Source organism: Manis javanica, chromosome 8 (assembly GCF_040802235.1).
Source record: "Manis javanica isolate MJ-LG chromosome 8, MJ_LKY, whole genome shotgun sequence".
NCBI classification, from domain to species: domain Eukaryota; kingdom Metazoa; phylum Chordata; class Mammalia; order Pholidota; family Manidae; genus Manis; species Manis javanica.
Window position 1 is genome coordinate 27740372 of NC_133163.1, and position 25943 is coordinate 27766314.

Below are 25943 nucleotides of genomic sequence, written 5' to 3' on the forward strand. Positions count from 1 at the left end.
AGGGCAGCCAGGAGTCAATAAATCCTATGCGTGCTAATGGCTTCCTATCTCCAACACCAGAGAGTCACTCGGCTTTTCCACCTCAGGATTTTCTCCTAGCTTGGAAGCTTGCTCAAGCTACTTGCAGGGACTTGTAAGAAAGTGATGGGGGGCAGTGGTGACACCCCAGGAACAAATCTCAACCAATGGAGGATGAAAGTAGATGGATAAATGTCCCAACCTCTCACATTTCAGAGACAATTCTAGGTGCTTACATGCTTCTTCAAAGGGCCTCCAGGGAGATTGTGCCCATTGTCCACAGTAATAACCAGCTCAGTAATGCATCTTTCACTGGCTTTTCCTTCTTTCCTATATCACTCTCCCTTCTTTCTCATTGTCTTCCTGGGATATCCTCATGAATAAACTTTTCACCAAAGGCCTTGTCTCAGCTCTGCTTTAGGAGGGACCCAAACTAAGTCATATTACTATTACCTAACTATTATCTGGGAGCTGAGATTCCAACAAGACAAAAGAAAACAAAAAACCCCACCTCTCCCTGCCCCCAAAGCCTAGCTCAAACAATGTTGAAGAAATATGGTCAAAATGGAAAAACAAAATCTTTTGGACAAAAGAAAATTTCAAGAACTAATAGTCAAGATCATAGCAAAAGCTAAATGTACTGAGACTAATCAAATGTGGTTGAACATATGAATAGAAGAAAAAAAATTAACTATAAGAGTATTAGAAAAAAATATAAGCAATCTGGAAATATACCCTAGAGAACTTCTCATATAGGATTGACCATACATGAGGTTACTCATGGCAGGGCTGTTTGTGGTAATGGGAGTTGAAGGTTCCAGGGAATGAGTGAAGCAGTTAGGAGAAAGAAACTGCATGTCCTATAGCCACATAGAAAGCTTGTAAAACAGTGTTGAATGAAAATAGTAAGAAATACAATAAGGTCTATGGCATAGTATCACTTACATAAATATTACATATTTTATAAAGAAATATACAAATACCTTTATACCTATCAAATACATTAAGAGTGATTGTCTCTGGTAGGTAGAGGGAATGGGAGTGGGAAATGGAATAAAAGGGAATTTTTTAAAAAGTGTCTTCCATGGACTGGTGATGACTGTGCAGAGTTATGAGCTGAGGATCTGAGCAGTATGATTAACTCACCTCTGTACCTGAGGTCCAAAAACAAAAAGAAAATAGAGGAAGACACTATTAAAACCTCAGTAGGAAAGGCATAAAAGGTGTAAAAGACCAATCATTAAAAAATTATGACTTTGACGACATGCACAAAGGTATCCGTAATAATTTCAACACAGCATTTTAGTAATAGCTAAAAATTGGCAACAACCTAAAGGTTCATCAGGAGGGAAATGGTTTATGATGGCCTATTCATACACTAATACTATTTGAGGTCACAAAGAGTGAAGCTGACCTGTATGTACTGACAAAGGGACAAAATGCAATGAGGCCACTCTTAGGGTCGCGCAGGGCTTGCTTGTCTCACCCAGGGCCCCACCCAGCCAGGATATACTGATAAATGAAAGCAACAAGTCAAAGAATAAAAGTTATTGTATTTATTTAAAAAGTGTGATACAATACAATTTATACTTAAAATGGGGTGGGGCACAAAAACAAATCTGTTTTTCTCAGTATGTTCTATACATAAGTAAATGCCTACAATGAAGTCCCAGACATTTAAAAAATAAATATATATGTTTAAAAAGGGACTAGGGAGCATGAAATGATTGCTACAGGTTTAGTTTGCCTGTGGCAAGACTTTCTAGAATAATTTTGAACCATAAGGGCAGTTTTTCCAAGTGTCATTGGGTTCTTCCCTGGAAAAATTCCTTTGGCCAGAGCCTGCACTTTCCAGAGATTTCCAGCAGGAGGCAGAAGCGTCATGAGCTGGCTTCCCTGGCAAAACTCCCAGTGACCTGGAATTTAGGGCTGGGCGGGCCTGTTTGAGCAGCAGACATTTTTGGCCTGCTTCTCCACCATTAAAGGCTGATTAATTTAAAGTTTTCCTGCAGAGTAGCAGATTCAAATATGTTCTCTTGGCTGCATATTTTTTAAATTCTGACCACGCATTTGAGTTCAGGGTAATGTCATATTTTTTCTTTTTCAAAGTAGAATCAGCCCAATTAATTTTTTGTTATAGAAGTAAAATATATTCATTACCAAAAATTTTTTTTAAAGTATAGAGTGGAAAATTTATAGTTTTATTATCTGGAGAAAATACTTTAATGTATCTCTTTTCTAGGCTTTTTAAAACATATATAACCACTTTACCAAAAAGGCCATCATATTATACATGCCATTTTATAGCTGTTTCTTTTCAGCTAGATTAATAAGATCTCTTAGGCACCTTTTAAGGGCTTAATATTAAATGAAATTCATATGGATCAAGACCCCATGCCATTGTTTGGGTTTAGGTCTGGTTATGTTGTCCTGACCAGTAGGGTCTTGGCATTTCTAGGAACAAATGAACAGCAGAGGAAGCCCAAGTCTGTCTTTGTATCCACACCTTTGAATGGAGTTTTGACAGCCAAGAGCTTATGTGTTCTGTGGTCTTTAGTAGGTTTCCCCACACAGTGGTTTCCTGGACGATTGGATATTATTTCTATTTATTGGGTAACAGAAAATAATCACAGATCAGGCTCAAAATCTCTCTTGGAAGAGTGACCAAGCTGTCTCTCTGCATATTGTGTGGGCCGACTTACTGGAAAGTAAAGATTTTGGATGGCCAGACTTTAACTGCTTCTCTCTAGGGAAGGTGAATATCTCATAGTAGAAATTTATAAATGTATCCCTTGCTAATTACATTGTTTGGGGAGGCTTGGTTCGGAAAAGGATAAAGTAATGACTTCATATATAAAGATGTCAGACTTAAGCTTTCTTTCTAGCACTATTCTTCCATTTGTTCTAAATCTAAATTTATGAAACTCAACCAGATGAAAAATACTTCTGATTTTTTTTTAATGCATTTGTTTCTTGTTTCATAAGGGATTCAACTAAATAGAAAGTTGAAGGATTCACTGACAAATAGGAGAACAAACATACTATTTGGAGATGATCACCAGCCATACAAAACCAATGTCCAAGGAAAGAAAATTAGACTAATTTTGTCACCAATTCTCAAAAACCAATGAACAGAAGATTCAGAGAGAAAATGGGATGTCATTTGCTCAGAGCATAACAAAGGATTTTCAACATCTTGTCAGACAATGGCTGAATTGAGTAATTAAAACCACAGAAACAATGAGCCACAGATGCAGAAAGGGTCTAGGATGGTCAGGCTTATGGTGAGGTGACAGCTTGCCAAGCATCAAGGCCCTGTTGAAGAGTTCTGCAGTTATATTCTTTCTTCCTCAGGATTGAGGTCACAAGAGATTATCTGTCCTAGCTTAAACTGCCAAGCTTCAAACCAACCTCAAAGTTGTCAATGTCTGGAGTACCTCTAGTCTTGGTCTGTGGCAGGGCACAGATTGATTGGAATCTGGAAAGCATATTTTATTACATATATGTTTGTTTTTGACTTGACGGAAGCGAAAGGTCACTGAAGGTATAAACATCTTTCACAGAACAGTTAAATATGAAAAACTTTATTCAGGAAGTGTCTCATCCCTGTGTAAAGGTAACAGATGATGCAGAGAATATTACACCAAACAAACCTGCTGTGAAATGCATTTGTCCCTGAGAGATGATAAACCAGAAGGAAGGGAGGGGATCATTATTTAACTCTATGAACTAAAACTTCTAAAACTCTTGGAAGAAAACAGATGAATAAATTTTTCATGACCTTGGATTAGGCAATAGTTTTTTAGATAGCACATCAAAAACACAAGAGACAAAAGAAAAAATAGATAAATTGGACTTCATTAAAATTAAAACTTTTGCACATCAAACACTTTTCACTTCTCAAGAAAGTGAAAAGACAACCCACAGAATGAAAGAAAATATTTGCAAATCATGTATCTGATAAGGGACTTTTAGCCAGAATATTAAAAAACTCCTATAATTCAACAATAGAAAGACAAGCAACTCAATTTTTAAAGTGGGCAAAGGAACTGAACAGACATACAAATGGTCAATAACACATGTAAAGTTACTCAATGTCATTAGCCAGCAGAGAAATGAAAATCAAAACCACAAGAGATACTACAAACCAAGATACTATAAACCAAGATGAGATACTACATCACACCCACTAAGATGGTTAAAATAAAAAAGACAGATAATCACAAATGTTAACAAGGATGTGGAAAAATTGGGCCCTCATCCACTGCTGGTGGGACTCTAAAATGGTAGTCTTTTTAGAAAATAGTCCTGCAGTTCCTCAAAAAGTAAAACAAAAAGTTATTTGTGACCCAACAATTCCACTCTGAAGTATATACCCAAGAGAACGGCAAACATATGTTCATGTAAACCCTTGCACATGAATGTTCATAGCAACACTATTCAAATAGCCAAAGTGGAAATAACCCAAATGTCCAACAACTGATGAACAAATAAACAAATGTGGTTTGATCATACAATGGAATATTATTCATCCCTAGAAAGGAATGAATGACTGAGACACATTACAACATAGATAAACCTTGAAACCATTATGTTAAGTGAAAGAAGCCACATGCAAAAGGCCATATATTATATGTTTCCACTTAGATGGCATATCTAGAATAGGCAAAGCCATAGAAACAGAAAGTAGATTAGTGCTTGCCAAGGCCTACAGGAGGGCCGGCATGGGAAAGGTGTGGGGTTTCTTTTGACGAAAATGTTCTGGAATTAGGTAGTGGTGATGGCTACACAACTCTGTGAATATACTAAAAGCACTGAACTGCACACTTTAAAGAGGTAGATTTTATGGTATGTGAGTTATATTTCAATAAAGCTATTACAGTAAATACATAAATAAATTAAGAGGGACATAAGTAAATTAGGAGGGACCTGGCTGGGGTGGCCAGTCCTAGTCCCCACATGAGCTGCCAAGGGAGTAGTGGGGAGCAATCAGAGGGATACCCCACAGGCAGAAGTGTGACCAACGCCTCTAAGATGTCCCTTCTCAGTGGGAAAACCCTGGTAGGTGGCAACCCATGGAAACTGAGGAAACCAGAGTTGAGCAAGAAGGACTGACAGGAAATTGGGAAGAGGAGCCAGGGTATTTTCTGAGTTAAAGAGCACAGCTGACTTATAGCTGCCTGGAACCAGGTGTGAGCAGAGAAGAAGATTCTTAGGGTCCCCAGCAGAAATTGTGTGGTTTTTTAAAGAGGTGTATTTGTAGAAGGAGGCATCCACTGTCCCCAAGGTGATTTGTGACATTCCTTTTATTCAGTAAGCTTGTGTGCCTACCAAGTATTAGATGTAGGCAATAAAAGCAAAGTAAGAGCCAGGAGCTTGGAGCCTGGTAAGAAAAACAGACAGTAAGTTATTCGCTAGTACAATAGGTGCTATGGAAAATAGGTGCCAGAGCACAGAGAAGGGTCACCAAGGCTAGATGGTCAAGGAGGGCTGCCTGGAAGAGAAAGCACTTGAGAGGACTTGGTGCCTTTGAGGAAGTGCTGCCATTTCAGCTAACTGCAGCTAAGGGAAGCCATCTAAGCCTCTTCAGGTAATCCAAGATTAGGCCAGATGGCTCAAAAACCAGCCTTCTCTCCCAGCGCTAAGACCATCATCTTCCAGGAGGAAGGACTCCAACCCATAGAAGAAGACTGTAGTCACGGATTCTGGCTCTGGTCCTGGACTATGCACTAGACTGCTTTGTGATTTTTAGATACCTTAGGTCTATTCTACTTGTGAACAATTTCCTCCCCTAAAAACCGTGTCATTCTTCATGGAGGTGATATAATTTAGGCCAGTTCTTTCCTTTTTTACAGGTGAGTTGGGTGTACATGCATATGAGGAAAAAGTCTTTATAAATAAATATTCACTAAAGGTGGGAATTGAGGTGGCAGAGTCAGAGTCCTACCTCTAGCTTGACATCCGGGTACAATCAAGCCCTAGCTTCTCTCCCATGGTCTATGAATACGTAGGTGTCCAGTGGCCTGAGATGGTGATCTCTTTAGCATTCAGAGAGCAGGGTTGAGATGGCTAGAGAAGCTCTGTTCCTTTACCCCAGTGCTTTACAAATGCTACCTTTTCCCCCCACTGTATGTCGTGATGAGAAAATGGGAAGCAGTGATCTGGTGTCAATGGCACTGCCAGCCCTGGAACTGAAATGATTTCTTACAATGAAGGGCCAGAGATCCATGAGTAAGTACCTTTTTTTGCCCTAGTGATGCATCTTTATGATTGTAGAATTTCTGCTCAGGAAGAAGGGGCAGGAAATGAGTCTCCCAGAAATGAATTACCCACAGTTAGCATGACCCTTGGGTTAGAGTTCTAAACTTGCAGGCCAGAAAGGTTTGACCAGGCAGGCATGGATAACACACTGGGAAATTTGGTCACTTGGGGCCTGATGCTTCTTATCGACTTTCAGAAGGTAGTGACTGAGCAGGTAACAGTTTGACTGTCTGGGTCGGTTGGGTCACTGAATCCTGTTTTAATTGTAACATGTTCCAAAACTGCCTCTGTTAGGAACTATATTGCATTCCCCTCAAAAAGATTTGCTAAAACCTTAACTCCGGTATCTTAGAATCTGACCTTATTTAGAAACAGGTCGTTGCAGATGTGACTTGTTAAGATGAGATCTTGCTGGCATTGGAAGGGCCCCTAACTTAATGTGATTGTTGTCAATGTAATGAGATGGTTCCATGAAGACAGACCACAGGGAGAAGACTGCATGACAATTGGTGGCAGAGATCGGATATATGCAGCTGTCAGCCGAGGAGGGCCAGGGATTGCCAGCAAGCCCCCGAAAGCTATGAAGAGGCAAGAAAGGATTCTCCTACAGGTTTCAGAGGATGTATGGCTCTGCTGACACCTTGATTCTAGCCTCCAGAACTGTGAGACAATACATTGCTGTTGTTTGAAGCCACCAAATTCGTGGTCCTTGGCTATGGCAGCCCCAAGAAACTAAAACAGCCTCCCAAGGCTGAGGTTTTACCAGCACACACAAAGGCCAGTTTGTAGTCTTTATTTGAGGGGCAGAATTGCTGCATTTGTTTCCACGACATTTTTTTGTCTTTCAAATCTGCTGGGCCTCTGTTGCTGTTCTTGAGAGTGCTGGAGTGTCCGGATGGAGTCTGGAGCTGTCTCTAATGCCTCTTCCTCCCATGATGAGGGCTCAGCTTCCTTGAGAAGCACCTGGAAATGCCATTTTCAGGGCCTTTGGGAGACTGAATCAATGAAAAAATTTGGCTTCGTTTTCCTAGTTTTTAATGCACATTGTACAATTTGTAGTTCTGTATATATCGATGTCTTTCTCATTCACTCAATCATTCAGCAAACCCTTACTGCATACCTACTGTTATCAGGAAGGATGGACAGACAGATGGCCTTTGCCAGTCTCCCAGTAACCTCCCACTGTTCCACCACTGTTGATGCTGTCTCTCAACCTTTCCAGGCCTCCTCATTTAGTAGTGTCTGCTTAACTTGCAGCGTATCCCCAGTGGTGGCAAACCTCCATGTTTGAAGGGGGAGATGAGTTTTTGGATCATCCGGAGTCCTTCAGAGCTATGTCTGGGGAATGAGGTATGATGAAGCTAGCGGGGGAAAAGGTCTTTGTTTTCCCCTAAAAAACTCAGACAAAAATCCAAAATATTTTAACAGCAATGCATATGGGATACTTTCATAACTCCTGAGATGATGATGTGGAAGAACAATGTTATTCAGATATTTTTAAAATGCCTTATTACATCATGGCCCTGTCAGGAGATCCTCTTAACTCAAGCCAAAGTCCTTACTCAGAAACCTCTCATCTTTCATTGTCTTTCCTTTGCTCTAGATAGAGGAGCAGGTGACAGAGCAAGATCTTTATCTCTTCTTTCTTTCTCCTGAGAAAATAGATGGAGACTGGCACAGGGCTGAGACCTCTCAAAACAGTCGGTGCTTCCCAGGCCGAGCCCCTTGATTGCCCTCCGTATCTCTCCTGACTTGTCCAAGGACCTTCATCCAAGGTCATCATCTAACTGTGATGAAAGCCTCAGCACCGCTGACAAAACATGTCACAAGACATGTGCACAGCAGACACTCAGAGTCAAAGCCACAAGTGAAAACAGGAAGATAGAAGGAAATGTCTCCCCATGCCTGGACAGTGATTTCCCAGGCTTCTGCCTCAGTGAGCTGACCCTGTTTCTAAGTCTAAATATTCCTTTATGGTGCATGGAAATAGCAATGGTTAAATTTAGTGTTTCATGAGGCAATTATGTATCTAATAACCACATTTTGTTTTTTCAGAAGACCACCATCTCTGCAAAGGGTGGAGGGGAATTCATTCACTCCTTTACTCATTAATTCACCAGGTGTGTATGAAGTGACAGGCACTTTGACAACCAGTGGGAAATCTAAAGCTGGAAATACAGTCTCTACCCTTCAGGGGCTTATGGTGGAGAGAGAAGTATAAAGACAATCTGGTGTACGACGGCCAGAATGTAACCTAGACTTCTGGAGCCATCTTGCTTCCCTTGGACCCATTCCAGCATACAGATCCCTTTGCTGGAAGGCATATCCTATGGGCAGGCAAAGGGGGCTTGCACCACTCACACCAACAGGATTTGCTGATCGCCCCTTTATAAAGCATCTCTGCTGCTTCCCTAAAGCGCTGTCATCTTGCAGCTGCTGCATCTCGGCTCTCACCTTATCCCAGCCCCAAAGAAGGATCTTAGCCTTTTCTCTCCTACCCACATAGCCCCTGCACCTGCAACCTGGCTTTGTAAAACAATACTTGATTTCAAGTGTCTCTCAAGATTGCTTCTAGGAAGCCTCGATTCAACGCGTCTGGTGCCACTAGTCTGTTAAGTAAGTGTAAGGCAGGAGACAGAAGACCAGAGGGAAAGCCTGGCATCAGAATATCATGGACCTCATAGGTCAGACTATTTTTTTTTTCCTTTTTTCAAAAAATTTAAATATTTAAATATGACTTAGAAAATTATATTAATTTCAGGTGTACAACTAGTGATGAGACATTTATGTGCAGTATAAAATGATCACCATGATAAGTCTAGTTACCATCTGTCACCATACATGGTTATTACAATGTTATTGACCTTACTAAGCCAGATTATTTTCTGCGGTGAATGCACCTTCCTACACTTGATTTTATCAGAATACAAAAATTTTTTCTCCTACCTACCTCTCTTCCCCTTCTCTCTCTCTCTTTCTCTCTCTCTCTGTCTCAATCTATTTGTTGAAAGTCAGTGCTACGTCCTCAGTTTGAATATTGCTGAAGACATTGCTGTAGTGGTCACTGAATCTATTACTCCAGTATTTCCATGTAGTTAGACTTTGAGGATTAATTAGTTTTAGGTCTGACTTTTTTACATGAGACTACTTCTAGGGTTGTGAGGGTTGGTAAATGAAAATACAGGATGCTCAGTTAAATTTGAATTTCAGATAGATAATAATTTTCAGTATAAGTATATTTTATGGAATACTTGAGACCTATTTATGCCAAACACTATTTGTTAGTTATTTTATATTCAATCCTAACTGCTTACTCAGAGGTATGGTGTCCATCTATCAGGAGCATACTATTTCACTTCCTTTTTGTGATGTTAGCAGTTGTTGATGATCATGACCTAGACTGATTATTTCCCTAGATGTTGTAAAATTGTGATGTTCTAATTCTGCTTTCTCTTCGTTTCTTAGCTGAAATATGTCTATAAAGAGAAACTTCTTCTCATCAACTATTTGATTAACCTGGTCATTTTCATACAGGAAATCCAGAACACATGCTTAATTCTTTCCTTTTCTTTACTAGTTTTCAGAATAATTGGTTCCCTAACATCTTCCAAAGGTGACTATTGAGCTGTGTTCTTTCCTTTGAAAGTATTGCTACAATGTCAGGGATTTTGAGCTGTGTATCTTTTCTGTTTTATTTTTTATTAAGGTATTATTGATATACACTCTTATAAAGGTTTCACATGAAAAAACAATGTTGTTACTAGATTTACAATATTATCTGAGCTGTGTATCTTTTTATCCATTGTTATCATTATTCTGTTAGACACTCAAATTGTTCTATCTTTGACCCCTTGAACTTGGATTCTGAGTCTTTTTGATTCCAACCCAAGAGTCTTTGTTAGCTTCTTTGCTTTCCTGTCACACAAGAGTTTTCAGATTCATTATACACATTTCTAGCCCGGACTAGATGGCGGGCTGCCAGACATCTCTCTTAGGAATCCCCTTAGTGGAAAATATTTAGAGATCAGACATTTCTGACTCCCCCATTTAAAATCGTAACAACTTCCACAGTAAACACACATATATATGCTCCCTGAGATGCCCTTGCCCTGATCTATTTTATTCCACATTTATCGTTTTCTAACACATCATATACTTTATTATAATTACATTTGCTTTCCATCTTCCACCCCTGGACTGTAAGCTCCTCAAAGGCAGGGACTTCTGTTCACTGCCTGGTACATGGTAGGTACTCAAAACATATACCTTGAATGAAGGAATGACTGAACATCACCAAATTACATTTTGAAATGCTCATTCTCACAGCTGGTGGAGAGTGAAATGGGGAGGCGTCACTGGGAAGCAGGGAGGCCAGTCGATAAGCTATTTCAGTTGTCTTAGTGAAAAATGAAGGTGTCTGTGGAGGTGGAGGAAAAGTTGGGTAGAGATGAGATATGTTGGAGGTAGAACTGGCCAACGTGGTGGTGATTGGATGTAGGGAATGTGGGAATAGGAAGAATGAGAGGTGACGTCTAGTATCTTAGTCTGAGCAAATAGATGAACAGAGAAGTTCAAGAGGGGTGAGAGGAAAGAGCAGATAGGGAGAGTTTGAGGATAAAAAGAATCAAGGACTCCATTGGAAAGATATGATTTGAGGTGTCTGTCAGACAGCCAAGTGGAGACATAAAGCAGCTGGTTGGATGGACCAGTCTGGATTCAGGGACAGAGATGTAAAAATCGGGAGAATTCAGATGGTATTTAGAACTCGAGGACTGGGTGAGATCATGTTGAGAGCTTCAGACAGAGACCAGAAGCTGTTTCAGGACCAGGCCCTGTTGTACTGCAACATGTAGCAGCCAGGTGAAGGAGGAGAACCTGGCCGTGGGGCCTGAGAAGAGGAGGCTAAAGAGACAGAAGGAAAACCAAGAAGAACATCATATTGAAACCAAGAAAGAAGAGTGTTTCAAAAAGGAAGAAGTGGCCAACTGTGTCATATGCTCCTGAGGGATCAAGTTCGATGAAGAGAGAGAGTCATTGGATTCGGCAACACGGAAGTTGCTGGTGACCTCGCCAAGAAAGGTTTCAGTGGCACAGTAGGGGCAGGTGAGTGAACAGGAAGTGAAGAATGGAAGCAGGGAAAGCAGACCACTAGCTCAAGAAGCTTTGTGGTGAAGGGGAGAAATGGGAGCAGTAGCTGGAGAAAGTGGTGGGAGCAAGGAGAGAGCGTGTGTTCACGATGGGAGATGCTGTATAATAATAGAGAAGACCTCATGCAGCGGGAGAGTCTAATGACACAGGACTAAGAAGCAACTGTAGGAGACTATTGGTATAGTCCAGGTAAGAAATAAGAAGGGCCTGAACCAGGACAGGGAAATAGAGCTGGCTGAACTTAGGAAGCAGGTTGACCTAGAGATCTCCCAGTTTCAGACAGACCAGGAGGCAAATGCCAGGGTGTATAATTTCTCAGGATCCAAACCTACATGCTAAATGGCCTTTTCCCTCCTCATCCTCACCCCAGATAAACACACAACACACGGCACCTTTTCCAAAAACTGAGGAAGCAGGATGCACACTGGGACGCTGGACAAATGCCCAGCTGCCCCAGGATGGTCTGATCGGGGTTCAAAGCCGGGAAAGCACACAGGGTTTCCTTGCTCCCCGCATGGAATTCAAGTTTCTCTGACTACACAAGGATTAGCCATGTGTTCCAGCAAGTGATTTAAAATCATTACTCGTCTCTTTTGGTGGAACCTCAAACGTTTGAAATGTACACAGTTTGGCAGGCTGGCCAGGGCAGCTGAGCTTCCAGAGGACATGTCCCAGCCATCTGTTGCCCCGCTTCATACCAGCCTCTGCCCTCCCCGCTGCCTGCAGAAGAGCCCAGGCTTGACAGGCAAATACAGGACAAAGACAACTGCGGCTTTGGCTTCAGACAGTTGCTCGTGATGCCTTGGGTGGGGCAGGGGGAGGGGAAGCTACTTTGTTTGGAAGTGCTTTGCTGTGAGGTATGGAGTCTTCCCTCCTAATTAGAGATCCTGGGAGTTTTAGGGACACAGACCAAAAGGATATTACCTGTGATTTTTCCCTCCATCACAGCAGCTGGAACTGGGCTCAGCTCCTCTGTCAGGGAAGCAACGTGAAAATTACAATTGCACTTAAAAGGTACTTAAGTATTTTTAAAACTTCTATTAAAAAGCATTTAATGTATGACAATGTGACTGCATCAAACATACACTTGTTGCCCGTCAAGACCTTGGTGGTTTAAAGTACATCACAGGTAAACTAACTTTTTGAGAGGAGAACAGTCAACACTACTATTCTTTTTTATTAATGGACTTTATTTTTTTAAGATAAAATTTACACTTACAAAGAAATTGAGCAGTTAGAAGACAATTCTGGTATTATTCTCCTCCTCCCCGGTATTCACTTCCCCCTGTTAATAGCATCTGACCTTGGCATGGTATATTCCTCACAGTTGGTGAGTCAATATTGAGACATTATTATCAACTGAAGTCCAGTGTTTATTCAGATTTCCTTTGTTTTTCCCTAATGGCCTTTTTCTGTTCCAGGATCCCATCCAGGAGACCGCATTGCATTACATTTAGTTTTTGTGTCTTTCTAGGCTTCTCTTAGCTGTGACAGTTTCTCAGACTTTCCTTGTTGATGACCTTGTGAGTACTGGCTGAATATTTTGTAGGATACCCCTCTTTGGGGATTTGCCTGATGCTTTTCTCATGAGTAGTCTGGTCTCATAGGATTTGGGGAGGAAGACCACAGAGGCGAAGTGCCATTTGCACCCCATCCTATCCACGGTGCACGCTGTCAGAATGACTTAGGGCTGTTGATGTTGATCTTGATCACTTGACTCACATGGTGTTTGTTGAGTTTCCTCACTGCAAATTTTTCTTTTTTAAAAAATTTGTGTAAGTTTGGACTCAGGGACATTTATTTTACACCTTGGGTTATAATCTAATTTTTTATTTTGTTCCTCCAACTGTTCTACTGGGGCCATTGGGGGCTCTTTCAGTTGACTCGTGTGTCCCTGGGTCACACCCCAATCCATGCAGTATTTTTTTTTATGAACTCACTTTTGTGAAGACTTTGGCACAAGCTCCTCCTGGCGTCTCTGAGCCAGGCTGGCACGGATCCTGGGTGTGCCCTGGGAGGTTCAGTGCTGCATCAGTCTGGGCACGTCTGCTTATGACGAGCAGAGCAGCAAGAAGCTGGGAACTTCCTGCCTGGGGGACACCAGGCTCCATAAACCACCAGCTCACACCAGTGAACATGCAGTGGTAAAACTGTCTTGTTTGTTTAGTGCTTGTTGTAAGTTTTACTTCTTTATTGCCTGACTTTCATGTTTATGATGAGGATAAAGAGCAGTTGTTGGATAATTTGATAGTTACTCAGTCAACTTCGAAACAAACACTTATACTACTTCTGTTTCTAGCTTCTAGATTGGTTTAATTGAAGACTATGCTAATCTCAAATGACAAACTGAAAAAAAGCTGTTTGTGGTTGTGAGAGCACCAACTCTACTGCAGAACTGTCTTGATTTAAGTCCTTGACCTTGGGCGAATTTCTCCATTCCTCTGTACCTCTGTTTTTCCATCTATAAAAGGGGGATGTTAGTGACAGAACCACCCCAAAGGTTTGTTAAGTGAGTTAATATATGCAAAGTGATTAGAATAAGGTCTGGCATATAGTGGGTGCTATGTAATGGTTCTATCATTATTATTTATAATCTTCTGCTGTGGTTTGAATATTTGTGTCCCCCAAATTGCATACTGAAATCCTAATCCCCAAGGTGATGGTATTAGGAGGTAGGGGCCTTTGAGAGGTGATTAGGTCATGTGGACAGAGCCCTGGTGATTGGGATTAACACTTTTATAAAAGATGTCCCGCTGACCTCCCTAGTCCCTCCTGTCATGTCAAGATACAGTGAGAAGTCTGCGACTCAGAAGGCCCTCCCATGACCACACTGGCACCCTGATCTGGGATTTCCAATCTCTAGAAAAATACTTTTTTGTTGTTTATAAGCCACTCAGTGTTTAGCATTTTGTTACAGCAACTCAGATGGACTGAGACACCATCCATCTATATAATTAGAATTTTCTCAGAACTATGTGACCAAAGCAAAATACAAAAATGAGTTGGATGTGGGGACTAATATAAAACTGTGAATCATGGACCTGATTTAAAAATGCAACAGGAACTGACTCTGGATGAGTTAAGCAGAAGAGGAATTTATGGGAAGGATGTTGGGTAGCCCACAGAATCTCTAGGTTCCCAGGGCATGAATGGGAACAAAGGATGCTGGGAAGCAGCCAGGAACATGGCCAAAATTGTGGCAAAGTAGCTATCCAGATTCCTGACCTGGCCTGAGAACTCTAGGAAGCTTGTGATACAAGCGAGGCTGGGGCCTGAACGGTGACCCTGCTGCTGTTAATACCCTGAAATCTGGATACAGCAGCTGCTGCTGCCACCACCCCCACCACAGAAGGTTCTCTAAGACTAAGACTGCTCTCTGTAGCCTCTGATTCAGAATCCAGGGCAGTGATCCTGATTGGCCGGGCCCAGGTCACATGTCTAAGCCCTGCCAACAAAGGGGGTGGGGAAGCAAGCGTCTTTCAATTTCAGCCTCCATGTGACAGGTGAGCAGTGGGCTCCAACTTCCACTAAGAATCGTAAGATGGGGTCTTCCATACACCGGGGAATTGATTCTGAAGTTCGGCAGCCAAAAAATGAGAAATGTCACCCATCACCCCTGCTTTCAAATTGTGTTACTGCATATTAGCATAGTTGATGGACTTTATAATAAATGAAAGTTGATAAAGAACAATGGCCCAGTGCTCTGGTGCACCTTATATTTTTCATGTTGAGGTATAGGGGACTACTTTCTATGAATTCTGAGGAAGATGAAAGCTCTACTGGTTGGATCTCAGCAGGAGCCTTCCTTGGAGGCTGTGAGTTTAAGCGTTAAAGGATGCTGCAGCCCTGATTTTTGTAAATGACGGTATATGCTCCCATGATTAAGATGAAAATTCCTTTAAAAGATTCATTGTTGTTGTTTTTATTATTTTGCATTTTTTGATCAACAGATACTAAAATTACCATTGCTATCCTGTGGAGTTTGACATTTCTTGCTTTGAAAAAGGAGCCTCCATAGTCAATGGTTGGAAACCCATAGCACTGTCTTACCCTTCCTTTCCTAAATGGAGAAAGGGAGGCCCAAGAGGTGAAGTGACTTACTCAAGGCCGCACAGCTGGTTTAGTGGCAGACTCTAGGCCTTGTGCCCCCAGTCCACGGTGCTCTCCTTGTGCTGCCAGCAGCTGACCCAGGAGCAGGCCTAACTGTGCAGCCCCACAGCCGAGCCACTGCCTTCCTGAGGCAGTTCTCAGCAGGAGACCCAGAGCTGGCCTGGGGCTGCTGCTGCTGGTTTATTCACTTACCTTCCTGGCTGGAAAATCCTGGAGGGCTTTCTGTCTGCCTTCAGGCTCCTCCCTGGAGAGAAGGCAATAAAGAGCAAGCCTGACATCCACCCTTACTGACTCTAGGCTTAATCTGCTGGTCTCTGATCTTTGCTGACCTCAACTCTGCCTCCTCTAAGTGTGGCTGACCTTCTGCCCTAACCTTTGGCTTGTTCCAGATCCTGGGAACTAGACTCCCGAGTCCTGCATTCACGGCCTAGCCCCCTGGCACATGGCTAGGTGAGATCCTTACGTCTGCTGAGTACAGCCTGCAATGGGTCTGCTCATCTCCTTGGCTGGCCAACCAGATCTGAACCTGTCTCCCCAACCCTCCGGAAGGGAGTTCACTGGAAGCAGGGTTCATACCCTATCCTCCCTGCATCCTTGCAATGGCATGACCAGCAAACCCTTGTTGAAGGGATGAATGCCCTGCTCTGTCTGGGTGCTACCCACACCTAGTCATGACACACTAGAGCAAAGAGAGGTGGAGGTGCTGAGAGGACAGTGTGAGAAATCTGCCTTCTACAGAACCTACCTGGGAGTATTTCTGTCATGGATTAACACCACTTTTAGATCTGAAGTACAGTGCCATAGACAAGATTTGCACTGTGGCATTCCCAGGCCTAAGTAGGAAAATCTGGTCTTGGTAATCGAAAGAGAACTTTAGGATCAGGTAAAGTCAACTGCGATCATTCATTCATTCAATAAATACATATCGAGTACCATATGTGTCAAAATCTATACTAGGCACAGGAGATTCAGTGGTGAATAATGTGTACTCCCTGCCCTTAAGATGCTTAGAGTGAAGAAGACAAATCAGAAGACTGGTATTTATAGTAGATTATGATGTGTTGAAATAATAATAGCTAATATTTATTGAGTGCTCCCTATATGCCAGACTCTGCACTAAGCCATTAACCCTGCATTGTTTCAGGTAATCTCACAGGAACCCTATTAGTAGATATTACTATTTCCATCTTACAGATAAGGAAATGGAAGCACAGAAAAGCTAAATGGCTTGCTAAAAGGTCACACAGCTGGGGTGAGTGGCATACTTAGAATGCAAAACCAAATAGTTTGTAGGATAACATCTAACTGAAAACTTATGTACAGCAAAGGAAACCATCAACACAATGAAAAGGCAACATGGGAGCCAACAGAATGGGAGAATGTATTTGCAAACCATATATCTGATTAGGGGTCTATATCCAAAATATATAAAGAACTCATACAACCCAATAGCAAAAAAAATCTAATAAAAATAAGTAGAGGGTCTAAATGGACTTTTTTTTTTTAAAGAAAACATACAGGTGGCCAACAGGCACATGAAAAGATGCTCCAAATTACCAATTATCAAAATCAAATCGAAACCACAATGAGACATCACCTCACACCCGTCAGAATGGCTAGTATCAAAATGACAAGAAATAACAAGAGTTGGTGAGGATGTGGAGAAAAAGGAACCCTTGTGCACTGTTGATAGGAATGTAAATTGGTGCAGCCTCTAATGAAACGGTATCGAGTTTCTTCAAAAAATTAAAAACAGATCTACCATATTATCCAGCAACTCTACTTCTGGGTAATTATCTGAAGAAAACAAAAACACTGATTTGAAAAAATAGATGCACTCTTATGTTCATTGCTGCATTATTTACAACAGCTAAGATATAAAAACAACCTAAGTGTACACTGATAGATGAATAGATAAAGAAGTGGCATGTATATATAACAGAATACTACTCAACCATAAAAAGGAAATCTTGTCACTTTCAACAATAGGGATGGACCTTGAGGGTACTATGCTAAGTGATTTTACCTCAGGAAAACATATCCAAATAGTCTGACTCCAGGGCCTATGCTTCCAGCCCTTGTGCTATAGCCCCACCTCATTAGGATAGAGGAAAGCACAGGATACTACTGGAGTCCATGAAGGTGCAGCTAACAGGAGAGAGCATGGAAGGCTTCTTTGAGGAGGTGACGTGTAAGCAGAATCCAAAAGGACCAGTCAGAATTAGATGGGAAAATAGAGGAGGGAAGGAATTCAGACTGAGGAACAGCACATAAAAAGACTGCCAGCAAAAGGCCATGATGCATGACTCAGCACTGACTGGTGTCACAGCATCTAGAAGCACTCAGAGACCATAACAAGTGTCAGTGTGGCTGGCTTGGAGTGAGTGGAGGGAAGACTAGATGGAGAAGAGGCTGAAGGATTAAGAGGCATCTGTTCACAAAGGTCTTTAAAAGCCAGGCTGAGGGGCCATGACTTTACCCAAAGGACAGTGGAGAGGCAATGAAGGGTAAGCAGGAGAGTTCCACAGACAGAATTCACTTCAGAAAGCTCATTTTTAACTGTACTTTGGAGAAGGAATGGAGTCAAGCAAGCCTGGAGGCCATTAGGATTGTCCAGTCAGGAGATAAGGGTGTCGTGAAGCGGGTATTGGCAGTGGTGCAAGAGCAAAGTGACCTAGGTCTGATTATTTTGTTGTAGGGGAGGTCACCATCACACCAGAGGACTGGTGGGGAGCAAGACACCTAGAGGAGCCTTGAGGGTCAAAGGTGAGTACTGGTCCAATGTCAGGCAATTGGCTAAAATCTAAACAGGCAAGTGGATGGTAGAAGAAAAGTCCAGTAGAAGGTGGTAGGGGCTCAGCAAAAGGAATAAGAGGCCAATGAAAGGACTCCAGCCCCTGGAGGACTGGACAAGGAAAGAGAATTTCCCACTGGAGAAGTGGAGGCAGCGGGGAGACAGTGGGAAAACAGGACTGGGAACCAGGTCCCTGAGGATGTCTGGGATAGGTAATGAGACCACGGATGCTCATCTCTGAGACAGGGATGTTGAATTTCTTCTGTGTGCCCTTCTCCCCATCTATAGTCAGATGGATCCTATTTACTCAGGCCTGGCTTCAAGGTTAGTGGGGAGGGACACTGTGGTGGAGGGCAAGGAGCAGGGCTTGGCCATTAGAGTTTGGAGTCTGGAACTCATCCAGAGCCATTTACTGGTTCTATGACTCCAGGCAAGCTACCGAAGCTCTCTGAGCCTCAGCTCACTCATCTGTGACATGAGGGTAGCAGTGTCTACTCCACAGGTTATTGAATGGGAATAACAGTACCCACTGTATGGAGTGATCACGAGGAAGTAGGAGTGAACATGTGGAAGGCCAGGGCTGGCACCAGGGTAGCGGCTCAGTCAAGCCATCCACCATTCCCCTCTACCAGAAGTCATCTGTGTGCTGGGCCATGCGCTGAGGGTTTTGAATGCTGTGTTGTCTTCCTCCTAACAAATTATTCACATGCCATCTAATTCACCATATAAAGTGTACAATTCAATGTTTTTTAGAATATTTAGTATTGTACAAGCATTGCCACAATCAATTTAAGAACATTTCCATAATTAATTTATTTTTAAAGGGGACTTTATGTCATTCCTGTTAGTGGAAAACTTGTATTATTTACCAAGAATGGAAGGCAAAACAAAAACAAGTTAAGTAATGACAGCTAGGGAATGTATTCAATGTTCTCTAGCTAGTTCTGCCCGTGAAGCATGAGCTTCAGGCTTCTCTCTCTTTGCCAGTAAGGGAGATTAGTGGGTATTAATGGGCTGTTAAGGACACACCAGCACTAAACTGAGACCCTCTCTTTGGTATAATCAGAAAACTGAAAAGAGAATTGAAAATAAACCCTTTTTCACTGTGATTTAATGCCACATCCCTGAGCTGCTGAAAACCATCTTGTGTGTCTCTCCCACCCTTGCCTCTTCAAGGTAGCATAACTGACCTGTCCAGTGTCACACGGCTAGGTAATAGCAGACTGGGCCTAGAATTCAGACACCTTAACCTCTATTGCTATGTTTTGTCCACGACACCACAGTCCTCTTTGCAATCATTATTTTAAATTAGGTCGAATGCCTAATTTGTGTGCTAGCAGCCCTGTTACAAATTCATAAAGCACAAATTTTACAGCTAGAAGGAACCTCAGAAATAATCCAATTCATTTCACTTTACATATGAGAAAACCAATGAGTTTGTTCACCTAAGCATGTTTTGAATTGCCTGTCAGTCAGTTAACTGTAACATATAACCAAAAATGTAGCTATAAACAGCCCAGAATCACAATGATCCCTGTTTGGTCTCAGGCTTAAACCAAGATTCCTGATATGTCAGTCCTGCCCCAGCTTCATTTGTGCTCTTTAATTTGAACCTTTGGTATGTCCTGACTCCTATATGATCAGTTTCCCCTTGGTACATTGTATCAAGGTGGCTTTGAGGATCATGGTGTGAGGGGAATTAGCCAGGCGGTCAAGGGAATATGTTACATAAGGAAGAAGTGAGAGGTTGTCAGCTTCCAAGGCTCTGAGTATTAAACATCCTTGCAAGCTAAAAAGTAAGCCTGCCATGGCTGCATGGATGCTGGCAGAACACACAAGACTTCTGGGTCAGAAACAAAGGACTTCTTTGCACACAGGAAGGGTAGTAGCAAGAGTAATGGCATTTTCTTGTGTTGGTTCCCTGAGCCCCAATTCTCACAGGCCAGGTGACACCTGTACAGACAGTGAGAGACATCACAGGAGAGGAGGAACCTTAAGCTTAGGGAACCAGATCTTAAACAGTGGGCAGTAACCGCTCCTGACTGCACTTTATCCTGAGAAGGACACTATCTTAAAAAGACAGTCTGGAGCAAAGGGCAGTCAGGCTCTGCTCACGAGGCATGCAGAAATGTGACAGGCCCATGGAGAATGGTCCTCCAACAAGTGTTCAGTACCTATGGGAAGTGAGCTCACAATCCTGTAGCTACACCAGAAGGCAAGGGATGGAGAAGATGAGGAGCTGGAAGCACAGGACAATTAATCATGTCCTTTCTATGTTGATTCTTTCTGGTTTCAGTTATGAAAAGAGCACTTGGAGACTTGTCTGTGGATTTTGGCATGCATCTCACTTTTTGATGCATGCAGTCCTCAATTCACTGCCTTGACAGGGGTTAGATAATTCAAATCACTCCTTTGCATAGCTGTGAGAAGTCTCTAGGAGCTCCATAACTCCACAGAAGGGAGAAGAATGTTCCAAACTTTATCTGCTTCCTGGAGAGAGTGTATGCTTGGCAGACCCATGTGGCCACACTACAGTCAGTGTGGGATGTACATCCATCTCTTGCCTCATGCCCACCTATGCCTCTAATAAATGTAGTAAGGTTTGCCAGTCACCATGATACACGGTCAATAAGACCCCTGACTTGATTTGGTTTCTCATATGAAACCAGAACTAGACTGGCCAAGAAGTCGGGTTTTGTTATACGGGCTCCATCTCTGAGGCAGCTCTTCTGTTTCCATAACCAAGGCCCAGACCAGGCCTCCGGCTGTCAGGCCTGAAGGCTGTTTGCTCTCTGCCTGGAGGAGGATGACTTCCTAGGCTAAAATAAGGACAATGCAGCTCAAGATAGGAGCTTACAGAAATTGCCAGAACCACACCAGGACCTGGGATATGGTCCACAGAGGGATTCTGTGGCATTCCACAGGTCCTCAGGCTCCTTGCAACCACATCAGATGGTTGACTGCGATTGGACTCAGGCAGGGATAGCCTGGCAAGTGAATCAGTGACCACACCCTCTAACTAGGGGCAAAGGGCATACATTATGTCACGAAGCCAGGCCCAGCCCAACACTATAGGGCAAAGGCGATTGAGTAGGATAACCTTGGGTACTGATTCTAAAGGAGGAATAAAGGGGCCACAGATGAACCAGCTGATGTGGTAGGCTGCTTTAAATAGGAATTTAATATAAATATAATTTAGAGCTAGCCATCCAAAGTGGTCCTTTCATCTTATTGCCTTCTGGGGATCTCTATTTAGAATTGGGAAGTAGAAGAGGATAGCTTAGGGGTCCATGGAGTCATGTGCCCTGTCTAAACAATCCACAAGCTACAACTTTAATACACATTTTCTTGGAGCTACTGTGAAGAATTTCAGTTCATGATGATCTGCAAAGAGCCGTAGTTCCTTAAAGACTCTACATACTGCCAGAGAATACAGTCCCTTGCTGCAATCCCCAGATAAGAGAACTTCCTTCTCCCTGTAAGAAGTCATGAGACTCAAAGTAACCTCATGAATGTCTAGCAACCTCTCAGCCTAATAACTCAAATGACACCTCCCACTTTAATGCTAAGACTGATGTCCCAGGACCAATATTTATTACTGGCAGAGGATTGTGAAGAGACTTCTTCCCAGCTGTGCCAAGAGCATGACCTTTGAACTGTACATACCAATAAATGGTCAGCTTTCTCAAACAGGAAACAGCAAGTGTGAGGGCTCATTGGACTCAGCATTGCTGGCCAGCCTGGATCCCAGGAATGCTGTGCAGCTTGCCTTGTCTCTTGCGTTTGAGTTTTTCTCTTCATTGTGAAGAGAAGTGAGATTCACTTACAAGCTCTGGGTGGCTGTATAGGCTTGCTGTGGTCATCAAATGCACAGAATTACCAAAGCAGTTTTGTTTTATATATATATACACACACACACACATATAATTTTTAAAATTAAAGTATCATTGATAGACAATCTTATGATGGTTTCACATAAACAACACTGTAGTTTCAACATTCCCCCATATTATCAAGTCGTCACCCCCATCCCATTGCAGTCACTGTCTATCAGTGTTGTAAGATGCTGTAGAGTCATTACTTATCTTCTCCTTGCTGTACTGCCTTCCCCTCCAGAGTACTTTTTGACAGTTGACTTTGGTTTACTTTTGTTAACCATTTCTACACTTGGCCTCCAGATTGGGACCTGGTAGCACCAACAGTTATCAGATCTAAGAAGCTCCAAGAAATGGTTTGTTTGTGAATGAGAGCTCATCCACAAGCCAGAGGACTATGTACAGGTTGAACTTGTAAAGCACTATCTTAGTGTTTCTAGTGACCTGTTACTTATCCTGGCACTGTGTCTGGCCCACCCAGCCAGGCTTCCTGCTCAAGCTGTAATCTGAAAACTGGGGCTTTGAGCACACATGTAACACATGATCTAACACATGATACAAGCACATCCCAGAAAACACTACACTTAGAAAATGCCACTGCATAGTTTTCTACGGCTACTGTAAAAACTTACTACAACATTAGTAACTTAAAACAACACAGATTTTATCTTATAGGCTAACATCAAGTCTGTGAGGCTGCATTTCTTTCTGGAATCTCAATGAGAGAATCATTTCCTTGCTCCCAGAAGCCACCCCTAAATCTTGGCTCATACCCCTTTTCTCCATCTTCAAAGCCAGCATCGTTGCATCTCTCTGGTCATTCTTCCATGGTTCCCTCTCCCTGTGATGGATTCCTCTTCTGCCTCCTCTTCCACTTTCAGGATCCTTGTGAATTGTCAGCTCATCCTAACAATCCAGGACAATCTCCTCATTTTCTGATAGGCTAATTAGCAGCCTTAACTCTCTCTCAACCTTCATTCCCTTTGTCACATAACCTAATATATCCACAGATTCTGGGAATTCAGACATGAACATTCTGGGGAGGGCTGTTATTCTGTCTGCTGCATCCCCTCGTGAATTACATTTGGACAATCCGAGGTAAGTAAATATAGACTTGCTCAATGTCTATCTTGCCAGCTGGCCAGTGTAGAGGGTCAAATCTTTTAACTTACACTGCATCTTAAATGTACGGTCTATAGCTGACTGATCCTCCCCAAGAGCTGATGGTTGGGGGGATTTTGTAATTGAAAGTATAGTTCAGGGGTCTTGGTGGAATGTGATACCCACATAGAATCCTTTTGGTTGGGGATAATTTACTTATTTAACTGACACTTAAAGAACACTTACATATAAGAGCTTTACATACCAATTTAATTCTTATAGCAGCCTTATAAGTATGTGAAATTGTTATCATCATCCTCATTTTACAGACAAGGAAACTGAGGCACAAAAAGGATAAGTAACTTGTCCAAGTCACACAGGTTGTATGTGGCAGATATCAGACTTGCAGCCAGGCAGTGTATGGATGGCCCAGAATCCTGGTTCCTAACCACCATACCAAGCAGACTTGTCCTCATGGTTTCTGTTTGCTCTGCAAGCCTTTGCTGCTACCTGCTATGGTAGGTGAACCTGTGGCCCATTCTTCAGCAAAGCTCCCCACTCCCAGCGCTGGCTTCTCCCCTTTGCAACTTGGTGCTCATTTTTCTCTGTTCTCACCAATGCAGACCCTTGATTGCACTACACTTGCTGCAGGTCACCTGGTCCTACCGTGGCAGTCGCACAGCAGGCTGCTGGCTCTCAACATGATATCCATGCTACGTGGGGACTGTGGGGACTCAGGAGAGCTAAGCCTCAGAGCCCCTCCTTACCCAGGCTTGATCCCCAGGTTCTCTTTGTCAAGGCTGCCCTGCTTGGTATAAAACCACCTCAGGGGCAGGTTCCTCCCAGAATCCCAGTGGGGTGCTGGGTAAAAGTCTCTCTGCACTCTCATCTAAGGCCTCACTCTCATCTCTCTCCTCTTTCTCCTTCCTACCAACTGGCAGGCCAAAGGGGGTGGATACTCTTTCACTGCCTGAGGACTGGCCAACAGTCCTTGGTGGAAGGGGAGTGGGCTCTGCTCAGAGAGGACTTGGGGAGCTGGTCCTTCAGGCTTGGCCTTAGTTTACCAAGGAAGGGCAATTCAAAAGGATTTGGAGCATCTCTTAAGTCATGGCTAATTTCTTCGACTCTACAATGGGCCAACATTGTGAGGCCTGACCCATCACAGATTCAGTGTATGGCAGTATTTATTATTGTCTGAACCCCAAATTTCCACATTTCTTTGCCTGCATGCAGAAATATGTTTTACACTATCATCCCATATATAAATATATACATATGTATGCTATGTATATCATACAAATGAAACAAAAGTTACACAAAATAGTACTTATTATTACATTAATACAATGCTAATATATATTTTTAATATACATATATTTTAAAGAAAAACACTGGTGGTAACCTATAAACCTCCCCCCCAACAGATGTACATGCTTCCTTCTCCATGATCTTATGGTGTCCTATGCAAAGCTCCATTATAATACTTCCCATGTTGCATTGTAATTTATGTGTCTTCCTCTCCCACTAGGGAGAGATTCCTTTTCATCTTTGTACCCCTAGCACAGCCAGTTAGTGTTAATAGCAGGGATAAATGAAAAGTGCTTGCTTGTGTGCTTGACAGAAAAGGCCAGTAGTTTCTCTTTTCACAGCACACATCACCTAGTTCTGGCATTGGAGAGCTTGGACCTTGTCAGATGGAAGTCACAGTTTTTTTATAACCTAATTTCAGGGCTGATGGAGAGATTCCTGAAGAAATTAGTACAGACACTTCCTGCAGAAAGGACCTCAAGATGTAAACAATGAAGACCCGAGACTTTATTTTCCACCTTTTGTTTTTTTCTTGAGCTGGCCTGTTTGCATACCCATGCTAGAATGCTTCTATGTCTTCTTCCATAGTAATTTAATCATATAAAACTGTGGAGACGCAAAACCCAGGGCATTTGGCTGTTTGTTTTGCAAAGCCAAACTCTAGGAAACATTCCCATTGCTGAACACATTGGATGCAGTTTAGGTAGCAAAGCAAATGACCTAACAAGGAATATATGTGCTGAGCCTAGTTTCTGTTAAATTAATAGATTCACGTTCTGGCACATCCACAACTTGACAAGTCATAGCAACCGAATGACGGCATGGTAACACAGCAGCTGTGGTCCCTGCACGTGAGAAAAATCAGAGCCTAGTGTCTCTGGAGAGAAAACAGAAACAGGCTCTGAAACCACCAGCATGTACAGATTGGCCAAGGGGAGGGGAACATGGGGGCTGCCGCAAGTAAATGCCTGCACTGGTTAGGGATGAAGGAGCATATCTCTCCAGTTTCCTAAAACTTTGTTTTATATTTTCAAAGTAAATAATTTGCTCCAGTCAGAGAGGAAATGATGTTGAAAGAAGGATACTATCATGTGGACAGAATGTTCTTTGTAGCCCTGGAAGCCGTGTGGAGGCGATTCTTATCAGAGATAGTCCATGACTTGCTCTTGAACTGCAGGACCAGAAGCCTTTCTAGTTTTTAGACTCCCACTGAATCCCTACCCCTTCTGGCGGCCAGGGTTGAAGGCCCTTTTTCCAAGCTCCTTCCAGGACCAAGGTCCAGCCCCATGGACACTGGTTATGCTGAGGCTTTAGGGATCAGGGTAGAT

General features: G+C 42.6%; 1 long non-coding RNA gene across 1 annotated transcript; it reads left to right on the forward strand.

Annotated features, from left to right (window-relative positions):
* The first annotated feature begins 18235 nt into the window (after window positions 1-18235).
* Window positions 18236-25943, forward strand: LOC140843251 (uncharacterized). Its single transcript, XR_012120859.1, has 3 exons — window positions 18236-18303; window positions 23217-23304; window positions 25037-25943. It is a non-coding gene; the product is annotated as an uncharacterized lncRNA (long non-coding RNA).